This window comes from Lathyrus oleraceus, chromosome 5, assembly GCF_024323335.1.
Source record: "Lathyrus oleraceus cultivar Zhongwan6 chromosome 5, CAAS_Psat_ZW6_1.0, whole genome shotgun sequence".
Taxonomy (NCBI): Eukaryota; Viridiplantae; Streptophyta; class Magnoliopsida; order Fabales; family Fabaceae; genus Lathyrus; species Lathyrus oleraceus.
The window spans coordinates 173,790,445-173,805,976 of record NC_066583.1 but is presented as its reverse complement, the minus strand read 5'-3'; the positions used below and the strand labels follow the sequence as shown (position 1 = coordinate 173,805,976).

Sequence of the window (15,532 nt, the reverse complement as noted above, 5' to 3'; positions counted from 1 at the left end):
CTCCCACAACTGTAAATGAAGTTTCGTCCAGCCACACCATTATGAGTCCAAGCTATATCCTTGGCTCGCAAACCCATCAACTTGGTCGCCCAATTAACCGTAGGACCAAGAGAAACAAAAGCACCTCTGGAAGGCAGATATCCCATGAACCACTTGTGCAACAGTTGAGCACAACATCTGATCAACCCCCCTCGCCGCTTCTTGTTCCGATTATGGACCGAGTAATAAACATCCCCAACCAAGGTAGGAACCGGATTCCTCTGCATAAACACCCGGATGGCATTAATGTCCACAAAGTTCTTTTGATTAGGAAACAGGATGATTCCATAGATGCTCACAGCAATCAAAGCACAAACGGCCCTCCAATTACCCACAACAGCATGATCCTTGGCTTTAGTCTCTAAGAAACTCAGTTGAAAACCGGGCAACTTCCCCTTCTCCTTCAAACCCCCCTTGGTCACCTCTGGGCTCAAATAAAGAGCACGAGAAATCTCGGCAACATCAGGTTCCTCCTTAGTGACGTAGAACGGAATCTGGTCCCTGATCGGGAGTCCCAGGATGCTGGCGTAGTCCTCCATCAAAGGTCCCAACAAGTAATCCGGGAAAACGAAGCATCTCAAACCCGGGTCATAAAACTGGAGAAAAGTGTGGACGGCACTCTTATCTGTATCAATAAGCCTGACAACCACCTTCAGAATACCACCATAATACTCACGGTACAACCCCACATGGTCAGGTGTAATCAATGCTATCATATCCCTCAACACATCAATCTCTGGATTGAAGAAACTGTAGACGACGTCATCTTTCAAGCCGGGCCTCATGTCTGGAACAAAGAAGTCTCTCAACCAGGATCTCGATCAAGAATGTCCCCTACATATGGATAAACATGAGTTAGATGCAGATAAATGCAAAATGTGAATGATGCTAATGTATGAATGCAATGCACTGTGCCATCCTCCAAGTCATCTGATCAACCACTGCACTGAGTCACGGTCTCTGAACTGATCACAACCATCTGAGGAACTGAGTAACCCTAAATCCAACTCGGGGGTTCCGAAATAAACGGAACCGGAGAATACATCACCATCATCACCAGAAAGTCCTCTGAACAGATAACCACCAGATCCTCTGAACCAGCCCAGGGAATCCTGAAATAAACGGATCCCCACTAATAAATACCACGGACAGCATTCCGGCGTCTCAGAAATAAATATCCATAAATCCGACTTATAAATAAGACTCTGACCAACGGTTGAATCATTAGTCACCATCAAAGTCACCATCAGAACATGCATCTGTAAGAATCAACCCTCCCCTCACAGGTGAATTCTAATCAGGTCATCCTAAGGCGGATAATGGTCTCGACAATCGGGCAAAGATACTCAACGGGTTTGCCCTTTCGGGTGTGCCGTTGCAGCTCTCTTAAGATCGTCTAAACCAAAGATCCGGGAAAGCACGGTCACCGAAGTCAACAGCCCTAAAGAGATAACCCAACCAAAGTGGAATACCCCACTAAGGAAGAGCTCACTCAGAAGAACCTCGTCCGGCTTGTGGTATGTCACGTCGCAACAACATGCTGATCCAACATGTGAGGAAACGTGAGACCATACTAATCCTAGGTGTATACTCGGGCCTGGGTTTTAGCCCCACTCAGAACACCCACCCCAAATTAGAGAAACCACCTGTACAGAAGACAGCACAATGATAATATGATGCATGCGAACATATATGCAAATATATACAAAATATAATGATCGTAAATGCAATAAATAGAGCAGCACAAGCAACCTAAACTATCCTAGAGAGCGCTAGGAGAGACTCGCTTAGGGAAGATGGACCAGCAAGAGGTCAACTTCTAAATCCCCAACAGAGTCGCCAGCTGTCGCATCCGCGAAAAACAACCGGCGGGAAAAACAAACAAACAGAGCCGCCACCGTGCGTTATTTATCCCAAAAGAGGGAAAGGAAACGCTCGAAGTAAACCTGGAAAGGAAATGGTCTTACGACCGGAGATTGCAAGGGTCGGGAGTCGGTTACGCAAGGGGAAGGTATTAGCACCCCTCACGTCCGTCGTACTCGATGGGATCCACGCTCAAGAGAATAGAATAAGGTTGCTGAATAACTTCTCAAAAAGAATGCACACATACTGGAATAATACAACACAAATGGAAAGAGATGGAGGCGGACTCGGCAGGATGTCGGATCCTGGGCCTACGTAGTTTGTCAGACACAAACATCAGAGTCAACGTAGTTCGGGGAAATGGGAAATGAGCTCGATAGGATATCGCATCCTATGCCTACGTATCTCATCTGGAATGAGAATCAGAGCTACCGTAGTTCGGCTAACACACGCCAAAACAAAACACACGCACAGACGCTGAGACGTCAAAACAAACACACAAATGGAAACAGACTGCCAATGGCTGGTCTTACGTCCGACTCCAAGCAACAAACCCGAACAAGGAAACCGAATGCCAATCGCTGGGCTTACATCAGACTCCACACACACAACCCACAGGAAACCAACTACCAATCGCTGGACTTACATCAGACTCCACACAAACAAACAAACAAACAAACGCAGGAAACCGACTGCCAATCGCTGGACTTACGTCAGACTCCAAGCAAACAAAAGGTTAACCAGACGCTGAGTCGTCAAAAGCAACAAAGAAGTTGGACAAACAAGCTAACAGGGAGCCTGGAACTCGAGCCTGCTAGCTGTCAAGCAAACACACACAAAAAAGAAAAAGGGTGCCCGGAGAGATCTCGCACGATCTCCTGCCTACGTACCTCATCTGGTATGAGGATCGGGGCGACGAAGTTCCCCTTAACAGGGAAAGAACTTCTAACTTAACCAGAGACAAGGGAGATAACAAGCTACTAGGGAGACTACGACTCGAGCCTAGAAGTTGTCATGCATACGATCCCTATGTTGAGGTCTCTATCCTAACTTGCACAGGACGCAAGCTAACCTAAACAGCACAATCAAGCAAATACAAGCACAATAAAGCAAGCACACACACTATATGCAAACAACTGGCTCATACAAGGCTAGGCTGTAGAAACAAGCCAACTGGAATGGGGTGTTTTTAGCTCTTAACCCTAACATTGAGAGTTAGGGTGAAGCAGATGAAATGGGAAGTGAGGGTAAGACCTCACAGCTCTTATCCCTGGCCTGGGAGAGCTTGACTCAAATAGAAAGTGCGGGAGTTCAGAATGTAGGAACTCTTCTCCACAAGTGACTGACACAACAAGATCTTGGGTTCTTATTCAAGATGCATCAACACATGATGTGTGAGCAAAGTGAATGACACAACTGAATAGCAGGGGATGGATTGCACATCCCTTTTATCTGCCAATTGCCTCTTAAGAGGACTTTACCTGCTTGGCACAAAATTAAACAACCACAAGCATTGCCTCTTAAGGAGGGCTTCAGACAGGTGCCTGCCAAAGTAACATGACAGGTCTTCCAGACTACATGAAGATCAAGGGATTATACCTCAGTGGTATGCCAATCCACAAGCAATAGCAAAGCAAAGTTCAAATAAACTTAAAGCAACTTAGGTACCTGTGGAAACAACTAAACAAATCAGTACAGTGTTCAGACAAACAGACAACAGTTAATAACCAACAGACAATCCCAATGTACAAAACATAAGCCATAAGGCAAACTCAAATGAGTTATCATCAACCTACAAAACAGCAAGTATTAGCAATCAAAAGCAAATATCAACATCCAAATGATGAAGCATCATCAATCATGGAACTTGGATGCTTAAACCTGAAATTCAAAGCTCACATGTAAGCAACAAACCACTAGGTCAAAGCCTAGGGTCAAAGGTGAAGAAAAAATTCAAAACAGGAGCTGAAATTCAACACAATGTAACTTCAAACATATATTAACATGTCCTAAAAAGGCTCACATCAAAATCAATCATCAAATGCATTTCATGATCAAAAGAAGTCAAAGGCAATTTCAAGGCTCATATATGGACATCATGAATGAAAATTTCAAATCAAAACAGAAATGATTCAAATAATTCTGAAAAATTTCATGAACATTCAAAACATTCAACATGATCAACATACAAAAAATCAGAAGCATCCAAGATCATTTGGCATGGAAATTAAATGGTACAAGTTGAACAACCAAATGTGTGACACAAATTGTCACACCATGTTAACACAAGCATAAAACAGAAATGGTAAATGTGAAAAATACCAAACCAAGCCTAAAACATCCATCAATGTGTCTAGAATCAGCATGTAAAATTTCAAATCCATTGGATTAAAATCAAGCATTTCACAAAGGAAAGAGTAAGGCAAGGTCACAAATGCACCTATGGTCAAAGATTATAACACCAGAAACAATCCAGCCATGCACAACTTTCAAACTTATGATCATAAAAAACTAGACATTCTAAGGATCATTATGCAAAAAATTGGGAGTGATTTGATGCATTTTTCAATTTGTTATGATTTTTACAAGTTGATGAAAAAATGTGAAAATAAAAATGGCATAGCATGGCAAAAGTGAAAAATAAATTCCAAAAAACGCCTGAAGCAGGAATCGAAGTGAGGACCATGGATTAAACAGGCCTGGGCGCGTGTTCTTCATGCTAGAACCCTAGCGAACCAGAGATGAAGATCTTCATCTTCTTCATGAAGATGAAGATGAACACCATGAATGTTCATGCAAGCTTTTTCCAGAATTTCCAGATTTTCTCAGAATTTTACAAATTATATATCGTTGGAAAGCTCTTTCAATGTAGAATTCAAATATCATATTATCTAAGCCTAAATCTCCATGGATTTTCTGAATCGAAGCAAAGAAGTTTCTAGATCTAAACTTGAAATCATCATATCTCACTCAATTTTCATCCAAATTCCACAAAATTTATATCAGAATTCTCACCACAACAAGATCTACAAGATTATGTACATAAAACAGAGAATTAAGAGGATCAAAAATGTGACCTCTTGAAGAACAGTTGCTTGTTTTGCGCGATTCAAAGCTCTAGATGCTTCTAATCCACTCCAGAATACTTGATATGATGTTTGATGATGAATTGGAAGCTTGGAAACTTGTAGATCTAGCTTAAACTTGAATTTCCATTTTCAACTTCATGAGCTTCAACCACTTGATTCTTGCACGAATTCCACAAACCAACACTTGATTCACACTATAATCAACTCACTGATCATGAATCTCCAACAAAAAACAAGTGTTATGTTCAAGAAATTTGAATTTTGGTTTGAAGAAAGTTTTGGAGGGAGAGAGAATTTTGGATCTAGAAATGTGAATTGTGATTAACCTCTCCAAATTCTGTTATAATTATGTATATATACCATGTGCTAATCCTATTTTAATTAAAATTAAGCAAAGTTAATTAGGAATTAGCAAAATAAGGGTGCATGGCAAAAATTGAAAATTTGGTGGTGCATGGCAATTCCAAACGTGAACAGTACCATATGGGAGCTCATTTTCACTCAAAATCTTCCCATGCACATGTTAGCAATGGTCATTTGTTCCCATGATGCACCAATTTCAAATTTATGATTTTCCCTCCAAAATTGACTTGAATGCACAAATGATCATATGTTCAAATTTCATGCAATGTGATGGATGTTTTGGAAACTTCATGTCATGACAAGCATTTTGCAAAAAGAACCACCAAATTTGGAGTTATGAATCAAAAGTTATGGCCATTTGAAATTCCATGTACACTTGGCAATGATTTGACCATATCTCTTCAACCATTCATCATAGATTCATGATTTTGGACTTTTTGGAAATGGGAGAGAGAGATCTTCAACCTTCATGTTGGGCAAAAATTCATTTGAATCTTCTTTGATGATGCAAGATCAAGTTGAATTTGAATCAAAAACTTTCCATTTTGGGAAACTTTCAATTATAGGTCACTTTCCATTTTGGGAAACTTTTGATCTGACCTCAAATTCTTCAAGATATGCATTTGACATGATTAATAAGCCTCTTTTGAACATGAATGAGATATTGAAACTCATTTCTCCACCTCCTAGCCCTCAGTTCTTGCAGAGTTGACTTTCTAGGGCCCTAGATGACTTGAACATGCTCAGATGACTTTGAGCCTCAACCACTTGATGAAATGGCTCCAAAATGAAACCCTAGCTTATACAAGCTCAATAAAATCATATGATGATCTCCATCTCAATAAAGACCTCATCTCCTTGAAAATTCCTGACTGGTAGAATGCAACTGATTAGGGTTGACCAGAGGTCAAAACCCTAATCCCAAGGAACATGATCAGGCACAATGAACCTTTTGAGGATGACAAGACCATGATGATGATGATGTACCCTTGCCAATAAGATAATACTCAAACTTCTTGAGGAACCAAAAACCTAATTGAAGAGCAACCCTCAGATGATTGATCATCAATTCAATAAGACCCTCAGGCATGAATCTCTTAACCTCTCTATCTTCTGAGAAAGATTTAGGAGGATGACTTGTTATTATCACATGATATGCAATATGCAAATGCCTAATGTCCTAAAACATGAAATGCAATATGCTAAGCTAGTGCCAAGAAGAGGAGGGCAAATTTTGAGGTGTTACAATGACAACAAAATCAGTAGGGATAAATAACTGACCTATCCTAACAGGAACATCTTCTAAAATACCTATCGGATATTTAACAGATCTATCGGCTAACTGAAGTGACATCTTAGTGGGCTGTAATTCTCCTAAGTTTAACCTCTCACAAACTGCTAAAGGCATTAGGCTCACACTAGCTCCTAAGTTTAGAAAAGCTTTTTCGATGACATGATTTCCCAAAAGGCAAGGAATGGAGAAATTTCCAGGATCTTTATCTTTCTTTTCTAATTTGTCCTCGGAAATAGCATTACATTCCAAAGGCTTCGGATCATCAAGTCTACGTTTGTTGGTAAGGATGTCTTTGAGAAACTTTGCATAAGAAGGTATTTGGGTGATGGCTTCTGTGAAAGGGATTTCTACATAAAGTTTTTCTATAACTTTAATAAATTTTTGATATTGTTTATTGATCTGGGTTGTTTGAGTCTTTGCGGATATGGTATAGGTGGTTTATATGGCGGGGGTGGTACGTAAGTTTTGTCTTTAGGTTCTTCTCCTTTTTCTCGACCTTCCTGGTTTTCAGATTCCTCTGGTTCCTTTACTTCGTCTGTGGGTTTGGTACATTCCTTAGAAGTTTCGGGTTCACCCAATCTAGGGTTTGGTGGCTCATCATAAGCGTTCCCACTTTATAGGGTAATGGCATTGGCTTGTCCTCTCGGATTTTGTTGAGGTTGTCCAGGGAATTATCCTCCAGGTGTAGTCTGAGGGGCTTGGTTTAAAGCTACCTGAGAGATCTGGATTTCAAGCATCTTAGTATGAGTAACTATTTGGTCAACCTTGGTTCCTAACTGAGTAATCAATTCGTTAACATGAATGTTTTGGTTCATGAACTCCTTGTTTTGTTGGGTTTGAGCGGTGATAAAATTTTCCATAATTTTCTCAAGGCTCAGCTTTGATGGTACAGGTTGCATAGGTTGATTTGATCTAGGGGCTTGATAACTAGGTCTCGGAGGTGCATTATTTTGAATAGGGTTATTGTTTTTATAGGAGAAGTTCAGGTGATTCCTCCATCCAGGGTTATAGGTATTCGAATATGGGTTCCCTTGGGTGTAGTTCACTTGCTCAGAGTGGGTTTCGTTTAGTAGCCTGCATTTTGCAGATTGGTGTCCTTTGGTTCCACATATCTCACAATCCGACGAAACTGCGGCTACAGTATTCGGGTTTATGCATATATGCTCAACTTTGAGGGCTAATGCGTCCATTTTAGCTTGCATCATGTCTATAGAGCTTAGTTCATGCACTCCTCCTTGGGCTTCCTTCTTCTCAACTGTCGCTCGTTCGACTCCCCATGATTGATGGTTTTGAGCCATATCTTCGATGAGGGCACTAGCTTCAGAATAAGGTTTGTTAATCAGAGCACCGCCTGCGGCAGCGTCGATGGTCATATTTGTGTTATATTGAAGTCCATTATAGAAGGTTTGAATGATTAACCAATTTTCTAAACCATGATGTGGGCATGCTCGTAACAACTCTTTATATCTCTCCCAAGCTTCGAACAGCGATTCTCCTTGGTTTTGGGTAAATCTAGTTATATGGTTTCGAAGAACGACGGTTTTACTCGGGGGAAAATATCTAGCAAGAAAAACTCTTCTAAGGTTATCCCAAGTCGTAATGGAATTGGGTGGAAGGGAATCTAACCATGATAGGGCTTTATCTCTGAGGGAAAAAGGAAATAATCTTAAACGTATTGCCTCAGGAGAAGCTCCATTGGTTTTAAAAGTGTCTGCTAATTGAAGAAATAATTTTAAATGTTGGTTTGGGTTCTCAGTGGCGAGACCCGCGAATTGTCTCTGTTGCACTAGTTGCAACAGGGATGGTTTAAGTTCAAAATTATTAGCTGGGATAGTTGGGTTTACTATACTAGAACTAGGTTCTTCATTAGATGGTTGAGCGAAATCTTTAAGAGGTCTTCGGTTTTGATCTTCGGCCATAGCTCTCTTAATTCTATGAAAGAATAAACGTGCGCGAGCGTAACGTTCAGGTTCTGCCAGAGGGTATACTAAGCTTAAACTTCCTATGCTGCGAGTTCTTCGCATTGACCGGCGGGAAATAGCCTAAGTCTAAACGATATAACAACAGGAAAATGAAATTTGACGAAATTGGTCCCCGGCAACGGCGCCAAAAACTTGATGCGGTGTTTCGCAAGTATACGAACGCGTCAGAGTAATATAAAAGATTGTCGAATCCACAGAGACCAAGTGTCAATCTATCGTTATCTATTGTTATGGTGTTTATCAAAGGCAATCGAAATAGGTGTTTTTGGAGTGTGCAATGAAAAGTAAAGTGTTGAAATAAAGATATAATTAATAAAGATAGGGTCGAATGTAATTCACGTAATTAATTGATAATCCAAGTACTTGCTAATAGAGTTACTTATGGGCAGTGTTTCCTACTTTGAAAAGAACTAATTTAACAGGAACTGTCGCTTTCGCGTATTCAGAACCGAGTTATACTCCCTGATCAAACCCTCTTATTGTCACTTATAAAAAGGTGCGCATTGCGTTAGAGTAGTAAACCTATTTTTAAGAAATATAGTATCTTGACTAAGTTGAAAAGTATTATAACCTGGATTTCTTAACCAAAAGAGGTTCTCACGAACCAGACTCTAAACTTATAAACACGTCCGAAAATAGTTTTAAAATCTCTTTTCTTCTTAATGTTAAAAACACCTAATGAACTAGACAAAGCGCTTTCGCTGTTTTTGAAATAGTTAAAAACAATTAAGTTTAAAAAGACGTTGGACGGCTTTCGATCTTACCCAACGGAATTGAAGTGCGGGAAAACTTAAGTTGAAAGTTAAAATAGCCCTTAAGTGTTTCTACGAACAATTGTACGGATTACTGGTTCAATTACGATCCTTACATTCTAACCTTATAAATTTAGCTAGACATGGTAAAGTAAAAGTGCATTAAAATAAATAAAAGTAGTGCGAGTGCGGAAAGTAAATAATTTAAAGCGAGTGCGAGGAAATAAATAATTTAAAGCGAGTGCGAGGAAATAAATAATTTAAAGCGAGTGCGGGAAAATAAATAAAATTAAAGCGAGTGCGGAAAGTAAATAATTTAAAGTGAGTGCGAGGAAATAAACGAAAGTAAAGCGAGTGCGAGGAAATAAATAAAAGTAAAGCGAGTGCGAGGAAATAAATAAGATAAAGACAAGTAATAAAAACCTGCTCCAATCGAAGGGTTGAATAAATTGCAAAGCGGAAATGAAAATGGCGGCAGGATTAACTTCCTTCCAAAGTGCTCCAAACTCGATTACAGACTCTATCACAGACTCGATTACACAATTGTGGTAACACTCCAATGCGAAGCGATTACCACTTTAAAATACTGAATATATGCCTAAGTGAAACAAAGTTGCTTTGAGTTTGCCTCTGCTCTAAGTTTGGATGATTGTAAAAGCGAATTCGAGTTTCTATTTATAAGCAAGTAAAAAGATGGAAATGACTTGGATGCCTTTCAACTTGAAAATGGGAGGGAAACTATTTTCCTCTTGTGGCGCCCGCCACAAGGCTATGGCGCCCGTCACAAGGCCAATCTGAGGCGCCTTAGTGGAAGTAGTGGGGAACGTGGGAGTTGAGGGAAGTTGAGCTTGGACACGTCATGGCAGGGTCTATGGCGCCAGCCATGGGGTAGGCCACAAGAACAAAATGCTGAATTTTAGGGTTTTTGGCTCTTTTTCGCTCCTTTTCTCGATCGGGGCTCCGATTAAAGTAAAAACCTGAAAACAAAGGAAAACATACCAATAACACAACAAAATGATAATAAAACAACTAGAATGCATGTGAAATCGGAGTCGAAAATACGGTAAATTTTAGTGTTATCACTACTACAGGTCACCTTAGCTATATCTGCGATATTCACCACTGAATATGCGACTAGTAGAGGAAACTCTTGACCATTATCAATCATAATGGCATTGCATTGATATGGCACAGCTTTATCAGATGCATAAGGGACATGGCCCGCTAACCGTATTACCAATGGCGATACCGATTTATTGACATTAATGTTGTTACTATAAAATTGAATGACTACCTACTCAGGGGTCTTAAACACCGGTACAATGACATTCACATCATCTCTCATATCCCTCAACTGCTGAATCTAGATTACATTCTCATCCCTCAACTTCTGAATATCTCTCTTGACAATCATACACCCTCGGGGACTCGTGCTACAAATGACACAACCGTCATGGTCATGTTCACAGTCACTGATTAAACATAGAGTTCTATGCGTTTCCACCAAAGATCTACGGATATATCTCACATCAAAAACTCGGAAATTCCTTGGACAGTCATCCACCATGTTGATAGAAGCGTTACCATGAGCGGGCAACGGATTGGTTTTCACATTTGGCGCTTTGTCCTCAAAGGACACCATACCACTCTTTACCAGCTTCTGAACTTCATATTTCAATGGATAGTAGTTCTCTATATCATGACCAGGGGCTCCCTGGTGAAAAGCGCAATGAAGGTCAGGCTTGAACCACCGTGGCAGTGGCTCAGGGATTTGTGGAGGATTTCTTGGCTGGATTATATTTTTGAGTACCAAAGACGGGTACAACTCTGCATACTTCATAGGAATAGGGTCAAAAGAGACCTTCTACCTCTCAAAATTTTATTGGTGATGATTGTTGTTGTTGTTGTAGTAGTTGGTTCTTTATTGTGGTTGTTATTGATGTTGTTGTTGCTGAATTGGAACTGATTGATTGTTGGAAATTTTGGAAATTTTTGAATTACTGAAGAAACTTGGTGTTGATGTTGAGGGGGTTGAGAAATTTTTCTGACATGAGGCCTCCTCTGCCTCCCCACTGATAATGTATTAGCTTCTCCCTCCTTCCTCTTAGAGAAACTCCCACCATACTTCTTGCTAATCGGCGCCTCTTCTTTAGACAAAGGTCTTTCACAGACTCCTTCTTCTAGCCTTATCCCCATGTTTACCATTTCGGTAAAATCATTATGGGCACTTGTAATCATACGTTCGTAATAAAACAAACTCAGCGTCTTCAAGAAGATTTTCGTCATTTCCTTCTCTTCAAGAGGTGGACTTATCTGAGCAGCCAATTCTCTCCATCTTTGGGCATATTTTTTGAATGGCTCTTTGTCCTTATGAGACATACACCTCAATTGATCTCTATCAGGCACCATATCCACGTTGTACTTATATTGCTTGACAAAGGCCTCGCCTAGGTCATTGAAAGTACGAATGCTTGCACTGTCCAGACCCATGTACCACCTCAAGGCAACTCCAGTTAAACTGTCTTGGAAATAGTGAATCAACAGTTGATCATTATCAGTTTGAGTAGACATTTTCCTGGCATACATCATAAGATGGCTTAGTGGGCAAGTATTCCCTTTGTACTTTTCAAAGTCTGGGACCTTGAATTTCACTGGGATCTTAACATTGGGGACCAAGCAGAGTTTATCAGCACTCTTTCCAAACAAGTCTTTCCCTCTCAGAGTCTTCAACTCTTTGTGCAACTCAAGGAATTGATCTTTCATTTCCATTTTCTCGTAGACATCTGGACCTTCAGACGGCTCAGAGTGGTAGATAGTGTCCTCAACACGAGGAAGAGTGTGAACAACCAGAGGAAGCACTGACATGATCGGGCTAGATACCGGCAGAGAAGCAAACGTGGGTGCATACCCTTCTGGTGGCATTCCCCAAGGGAATCCAATAGGCATGGCAGGAATGGGTTGACTGGCAACAGTAATAGGAATAGTTGCAGAAGCAATCTCAGAAATAAAGATCCTCTGAGGAGGAGAAGTTGCAGGAGAAGGTGATGATTGATTCTGGGCAGCAATGACAGACTCCATTAGTGTCGTAAGTATGGCGATCTTATCCTTCAGCTCTCGGTTCTCTTGCTCTAGATGCTCCATTCTCTTTGGCTGATTAGTGCGGGTGTTATAGCAGTGAGTCAGCTTGGTTGAATGCACAGAAGAAGAATTGATAAGACATCTGGCGGAAGAAACCTGTTATGCAAATGATGCATGTAATGCAATGTTTTTTATTGTTTTTAATTTCAAGGAACTTATGAAGTCCTATTTGTAAATATATATACAAATAATAATAACACCAATTCGATTGACCATAAAATCTCTTTTTATTCATAAAATTTGGAAGGATTACACTGAGTACAATTTCAGAAACCAATGTACAAATACAAGAGAAAAGGAAAATGTCATCCTAAGGATCCCTAGAAATTCCATCAGATCATCTGGCTATGGGTGCATACTTCCTTCAGATGCGTTGAATCTCGGACTCAAAGGATGTCTTTCATCTGATCTTTCTCGAGGAATAGCTGATCAACAATCTTCTTTCATGCACCGGAAGGTTGAGGCACGCTAGAGAAAGATAAACTCTCTGGCTCTCTCTATCTCTTCACTGCGCAGTCTTCAAGAATCTCAATAAGTGCATTTTTGTCCTTAGACTCAAGCTGCAACTCTTCATGCTTTCGGTTCAAAGCAGGGAACCTCTCTTCCCACATATCTCTCTCTTGCTTCATCTTGGCAAGTGCGTCTTCCAACTCCTCTACATCTTGGTTAGGGAGAGTTGATGGCTCATCCACAACCACAGAGATAGGTCTTTCACAAGCATACGGCATCTTCAGCTCCAAATCTCTCTTCTTCACCCAAATAGTGTAAGCTTCCAAAGCTACACAGTTGCATGAACCAAGCTCGGATCTCCCCTTCCTATGCACATTATGCCAAGCATGTACCATCCTTTTCTTCAAAAGTTGGGGATCCTTACCCTCTTGATAAAATAGACCTTCTAACTAAGTATTATTAGGTTTATCTCTCAAGGGGAACCCAAGTTGACGACGGGCCAATGCTGGGTTGTAGTTGATTCCCCCTTGTGTACCAATGAGAGGCACATTAGAGAACTCACCACAACTGTCAATAATTTCCAAGCTACCCAATGCAGAATCATACTAAATAATATCATCATTAGTGAGAGACATAAGTCTTTGGGAGAACCGTAGACATTGTCAGTTATCCATGAAAACAGGCGTCTGAGGCAAGTGCGAAATAAACCACTCATGCCGAAGAGGAACACAGCACACAATAGTCTCACCACCTTTAGAATTCCTCAAATGCAAAGAGAAATACATGTCACCCAACAGAGTAGGAACAGGATTCCTAATCAAGAATATTCTAATGGCGTTAACATCAAAAAAACTGTCAATGTTAGGGTACAAGGCTAAACCATAGATGAGAAACACAAAGATGGCTTCAAAAGCATCCATGTTATCGGCTTGAGCAAAAACAGTAGGCCTACCAATGAGAAACTTATAAGTCAAACCAAGAATACCTCATTTCTTCACCAAATGAGCATCAATCACATATTTCTTCAAATGAAGAGCTTCAGCTATGATATGAGATCTGGGAATCTCCTCCAATCCAGTAATGGGTACTTTGTCAGATACAGGTATTCCCAAGAGATGGGAATACTCCCCCAACATGGGCACAAGCTGATAATTAGGAAAAGTGAAGCACCGATAAAGAGGGTCATAGAACTGAACCAAGACACCCAGAAGTCCTTCAACCACATCAGTAGATAACACAGACAAAAGCTTCCCATGATGTTGCTTGAAGTACAAGGGATCTAATATAAAGGATGACAACTTCCTTAGCTCTTTCAAATCAGGACATTTGAAACTGTACTTCTTAGTGTTCCTTCGTCCATAATCCATGGTCTGAAAATATTTGCAAATAAGACCTCAGTTTCCTTGAAATTTATTTTCTATGATGAATGTTATGATGCGCATGTATGCATGAATGCAACAATCGCAAACAAGGGATCACACACAAGGAAAACACAAACAAAGGTCAAGGGATGGATCAAGTCATCATCAAGATCAATCATCCATTTTGGTGGATTATGGTTTTCACCTTATCAACACCCAAGTTCCATTGATATTGACAAGACTTGATCAAATCAACCAAGAATCAAAAGGGTTTGTTGTGAGTCACGAGCATGGAGTCGGGTTAAGAACCATCCCAAAGGAGTATTAAGGATAAAAGTTTGTAGATCATGTTCTAAAAAGTTCCCATAGTCTTAATCTCATCTATCGGATATTATAGGTTAGGATGACTGACTCATCAACCCATAATATTCTCAAGAGAAACTCGTCTGACTGTAGTATCGCATAACAACTGTGATCAAGTCTACACCTGAACAATCTCCGCACTACGTCCTAAAAATGCCAAGTTGGGTTAAATGTTCTACGGTCCTCAGCTTCTCAGACCCCAAATAAGAGAAAGTAATGTCTATCCACAAATAACTTGTGTGATGTCAGTAACTCCAAAGAGGTCTCCACTGAGTAGATGGGTCTCAAGCCAACTTGTTAAGGACTACTCCACACAAGTTTAACATGGCTATACCATCCTCATATCTTAATCGCACTCAAGTTCGGGTAAGAACTTATCTCACCACTCAGAGATCACCAAGCACAACAGACATATTATATCACACAAACAATATACAAACATCAAATATACACATATATACACATAAAAAGTAAGCTAAACCCACCGAGGACTACTCCCTACCAGAGTCTCCACTTAATTTCTATAGCGGTAAGTTCATGACCATCAAGCTATGGATAAACTTGACGTTAATAAAACCAGAGTCGCCGCCGTGTTTTTATTGTTTCCAAAGGAAAAGGAAAAAGTATGAATAAAACCCAAAGATAAGAAGTTTTCAAATCAAAATTAATAAAATGTCAGAGATTACAGGTAAGGGGGTTGGTTACACATAGGAAAGGTGTTAGCACCCAAAGTGTCCTAGGTACTCCTAGAGAGCCATTTTTTATGTGTGCATGTGTCTTTGGTATAAATGATGTTTGAGAAAAAATAGAGTGTAGGGGTGAGAAAAGAATTCACTGA

General features: G+C 40.3%; 1 non-coding gene across 1 annotated transcript; it reads left to right on the top strand.

Moving 5' to 3' along the window:
- Positions 1-8,076: 8,076 nt before the first annotated feature.
- Positions 8,077-8,183, top strand: LOC127088791 (small nucleolar RNA R71). The gene has a single exon (XR_007790607.1). It is a non-coding gene; the product is annotated as a small nucleolar RNA R71 (small nucleolar RNA).
- Positions 8,184-15,532: the final 7,349 nt, after the last annotated feature.